This window comes from Oratosquilla oratoria, chromosome 18 (genome assembly GCF_046742065.1).
Source record: "Oratosquilla oratoria isolate Oo_2021 chromosome 18, ASM4674206v1, whole genome shotgun sequence".
Lineage (NCBI taxonomy): Eukaryota > Metazoa > Arthropoda > Malacostraca > Stomatopoda > Squillidae > Oratosquilla > Oratosquilla oratoria.
In genome coordinates this window covers 16,619,467-16,624,466 of record NC_134794.1, presented here as the reverse complement: position 1 = coordinate 16,624,466, position 5,000 = coordinate 16,619,467, and the positions used below count along the sequence as shown (strand labels likewise).

The 5,000-nt window shown below is 33.9% G+C and overlaps 1 protein-coding gene across 3 annotated transcripts in view; it reads right to left on the bottom strand.

Annotated features, from left to right (window-relative positions):
• The window catches only part of LOC143035095 (uncharacterized), a 71,724-nt gene that overhangs the window by 66,516 nt on the left and 208 nt on the right, over positions 1-5,000 (bottom strand). For all 3 annotated transcript variants that reach the window (XM_076201640.1, XM_076201639.1, XM_076201641.1), the window contains exon 1: positions 4,698-5,000. This exon is cut by the window's right edge. The gene's annotated coding sequence lies outside the window, so the exon portion shown is untranslated. The remainder of the gene's footprint in view (positions 1-4,697) is intronic.

Sequence of the window (5,000 nt, the reverse complement as noted above, 5' to 3'; positions counted from 1 at the left end):
GGGGACGACCTAGGATGAGATGCGTGGATGGGGTGAAGGGGACGTTGAGAAAGAGAGGAATGTATGTTAAGCATGGAAGGGAGAGGGAGGAGATAGAGACGAGTGGAGAGTGGCTGTGTATAGATGATAATGTTATGCAAGGAAAGGAGAGGTGGGGGATGGGGGTAGGGGGTGCTTAGGTGTGAATAATGTTTTGACGTAGCCCGAAGTGATTTCTCCCCTTCTTCTCTTTTTTCTGCAAGAGGGGACGGAGAGGTAAGGGTGTCGCCCATTAAGTGAAGCGGCTTTGCTGTGGTTGTACTGTCCCTTACTGCATTGCTTCTAAAGTAGGGCAGTGGGCGGGATACAGGGATGACCAGTCATCCACGAGAGGCTAAGATGAGAAGGAGGAAGGGGTAGTGGTGGAGGGGAGTGAAATGGGTGGGAATAGGTACCTGCTTTTACTTGGCTACCTCCCATATAAGGGGGAAAAAAGCTCTTGTTATACAGATATTGTGTGTGTTGTATATATATTATATACATATATATATATATATATATATATATATATATGTGTGTGTGTGTGTGTGTGTGTGTGTGTGTGTGTGTGTGTGTGTGTGTGTGTGTGTGTGTGTGTGTGTGTGTGTGTGTATGTTCATTACCACCACGGATCTGCTGCAGCCTCTTGTCGAGACAGCCAGACACCATCCTACGGCAGTGAGCTCAGAGCTCATTATTAGCCGATCTCTGGGTAGGTCTGAGACCACTCACACATCACACACCGGGACTGCAAGGTCACAACTCCTTGACTAACATCCCGTACCTACTCGCTGCTAGGTGAACAGGGGCTACACATGAAAGGAGACAAACCCAACTTATCTCCGCCCGGCCGGGGAATCGAACCCCGGTTCTCTGACTTGTGAGGCCAGTGCTTTACCAATCCGCCACCTGTGTGTGTGTGTGTGTGTGTGTGTGTGTGTGTGTGTGTGTGTGTGTGTGTGTGTGTGTACATATATATATATATATATGTATATATACATATATATATATATATATATATATATATTGCACATTGTGTATTGTATGTGAAATATACAGTGCTTTTTAAACAAAATCCCATGAACGACAGATGTTGTGCTAGTTATTCATTATATAGTAATTTATCATTTTTCAAAGTAAAGTAAAAATCTAATAACAAGCTTAAACTGTAATAGAAAATAATGTTGAACGAAAAAATAAGCAAATAATGCAACATTCAAGTATAAGAAAAACTGTTCTGCTGTCCGGAATTTTATAGATATCTTTTTTTTTTTTCAAACTTCTGAGATTTTAAATGGAGAGAATATTCAATATGTATACAATAAAGAGCTACAGCGTGAAACAGAATACCCAAGACTTGTCCCACTGCTTCCTACTTCGCAGAAAAAATCTACAAAGGATTAAAAAGTATTGCAAAGGAGGAGCATACCTACATGAGACCTTTTGGTCCATAACTAGGTCGCATGGGGAAAAATGATAATAACATTAATAAAAAGATAATAGATAAATAAACAAAATAAACAATGATAAATGATAAGCAAACAGATAAATGATAGATTATAATGAACAAACCGACGAATAATACATGAATATAAATAAACAGATAAATGATAGTTATTTGTGATAAATAAGTAATAAGAAATAAACAGATAAATGATAATAATGATGAATAAATTTAATAAAACAGAATAAAATAGATGGCAGGTATAACATCATTTTGCTTAGGTGTTTATCTAAATTCGACGTAAAACTTCGAACTGTATTACTTTGTACTGCCTCTGCAGGAAGTTTATTCCAATCATTTACTACACGGTTGGCGAAGTTGTTTCTACCCACTTCCAAATTAAAACTCCTTCTTGGCAGTTTGAGACCATTATTTCTTTTCTGATTCTCATTCAGGAAGAACAATGAACACTGTTATAGTCACTACAAATCTTGTAACTCTTTCGTTGCCAGGAATGTATATATATATATATATATATATATATATATATATATATATATATGTGTGTGTGTGTGTGTGTGTGTGTGTGTGTGTGTGTGTGTGTGTGTGTGTGTGTGTGTGTGTGTGTGTGTGTGTGTTAATGTAAAAAGGGGGGAACAATGATCATGACAGTGAAATGACTAACAGAACTCACGACCCCCTAGAATGGTGGATCTTGACCTTTTTTGTCAACAAGCAAGAATCCTATCCAGATCGATCATGGCTACCCTAATAAATATATATATATATATATATATATATGTATATATATATATATATATATATATATATATATATATATATATGAAATAATTGTGTGTTGAGATGTCTTACCTCAATAAAATAGTCTATATCTCTATAATGTTAAGATGTCATTAATCTAGATACTCTAATACAGTACCATTACGTATGATAATATTTTTGATAGGGATACTGAAAAAATAATAATTCCACAAATTCTTGGCGACCCATTCAAATGGCTTGGCGACCTTTATATTGCAACATAACTCTACCCAAAAAACACTATTGCCATACTGCTTTACATATTCCAGCGAACAGAACATAGGAAACGCGTCCTTATTCCACACTGGGCTTTTGTCAAATTTTACCTGTGCCCTTTAGCTAAAGTAGCGACCTCTTGCATGTTCTCTTCTGGCTAATTCTAAGCGATCTCATCGAAGTTAGTGAAAGGGGTGGCTGTAAAGTGGTTTAAGGATATCGCAGTTAAATACTTTAATTTTTTAGTTACCACGTCTAAGCGTTAAACGCAATTTACATTATCATATCTGCTGTCAAACGATTATATTCAGTTTAAGGGTCGATTTACTGCGAGGAGATTACAAATCAAAATTTCTTTATTTCATAGAGAAGCTCGATTCCCAATAGCTAATTGTCTTGGCTTTCAAAATATCGAAGACACAGGTAATAATAGCTTTTATCACACGTGTTGTTGTTTTTTTTTGTATTATTTGTTACCGATGTGTTGAAAGCGATGTTCTCTTTATATACTTAATTATTTACTTTTATTTACTTGTTTATTTTTGTACTTGCCGTTTTGAAACGTTTTGATGTATAATGAATTTGGACATAGAGAAAGAAAGAATAGCATTGAAAACTAACACGGAAAGAGTTCAGTGAAAATGAAAACAAAATAACGAGTTGACGGCATGACGTCATATCGCTTAAATTTGTTCAACGGAATTCCAAACCTTCGAAAATTGAAATATTTTTCGCCTCTGCCTTGTTTGCATTTCATATATGGCTGATGTTCACAATTGATAAATATTACTTTGTGTTTCATTCCTCATTAAATTGAACTCCATTCTGAAATGTGGGATGCAGCGAAAATCCCTGGATACAGATATACAGCCACCGATGTATTAAGTATTGATCTACACAACTTTTGACTATCAATTCTTTACCTGATAGGTTCTATGCAGATGACTGGAAAAGACCCCCCCTGGTAAATAATCCTTTGAATATTCTCTCCCAGACATTTAGAAATGAGAACCGTCAAGATTATATATATATATATATATATATATATATATATATATATATATTATATATATATATATATATATATATATATATATATATATATATATATATTTGTTTTTAACAAAGTGTATTTAAATGTACGCATTTCATCTAGACAATTACTTTTGTTTGTTTTCACTGATATTGTAGTGCTTTGGAATTCCCTGATATTAATATGTTCTTTTTTTTTTTTAGTGTGTGTGAAAAAGTGCATTCTTTAGTCAGATTATTTGTTTTATGAATTTTATAGTTGGCATACAAGTTCATTTCGTATAGAATAGAATGTGTTTTCTTTCCTTCTTTGGGCAACAGCATCAACGGCAATTTACCATTATCATTGCTATTATTATTGTCATTAATATTATTATTATAATTATCATTGTTACTGTTATTATTATTATTATCATTATTATCATTATTATATTTTCGTTATTATTATTATTATCATTATTATTATTATTATTATTATTACTATTATCAACATCAATACTATTGTTATTATTATTATCATTATGTTATTATTATATCATCATTATTATTATTATCATTATTATTGTTACAATTATACTATTATTACCGTTAGTTTTACTATTTCGTTATTTATCAACTATATTTCTCATTTCATTGTTTAATTTGTTTGCGTTTTGTATTAAATTAGTTCATTTATCTGATTTCCATTCGTCAGTTTATTTATCTATACATTTATGCATTTATTTATTTACTTATTTACATTTAGCCATACAGTTATTTATTAATTAATTTCTCTATTTACTTATTCATCAATTTTCGTTAATTTATTTATTTGATTATATATTTGAATATTTATTTTCTAGTTTTCATATATTTTCCACTTATTTGTTTCTACTCGTACGCTGTTCACTTGTCTTTTGTCCCACTCCCTCACCTAGTTCCGCTACCTCTTTCTTTGATGTCCCACTCGTTGGCTCTAAGGACAAGGTTCCGTTTTCTGATTTGGCGGTTAACAGGTGGTCCCACGCGTAGCCAAGACGACGCCTTTCTTTAAACTAGACATTCTTTCTTTCCTTTCTTCTTCCCTTAAGATAAGACAAGCTAAGGTCTCAGGTTAACCTGTTTCCCGCCCAGGCACACAGGAGTGATGGTGGCTTGGTTTAGAAAAAGAAGAAAATGTACTTACCTATGGTTATTTGAAGTTGGAATCCACTTGTTGCTTCTGTTTGGGTTTAACGACGGTTTCCCCTCTTGCTTCTAACGCTAACGGTTCTTGTCGACGCGAGAGCTGCAGTTCGTTGTGTTATTCCCCCACCCACTATTACGCGGAACTTGTCTTAGGGCGTTCGTTATTGGCCTTATCGTTAACAGTACCGAGGAGTAATCTGAATGACGCGACTACTAATTTACGATTTGTTGTAGTTATTATTATTATTGTTGTGTGCGGCGCACGTAAAGATAAAAAAAAAATGCGAGAGAGTCGAGTTAC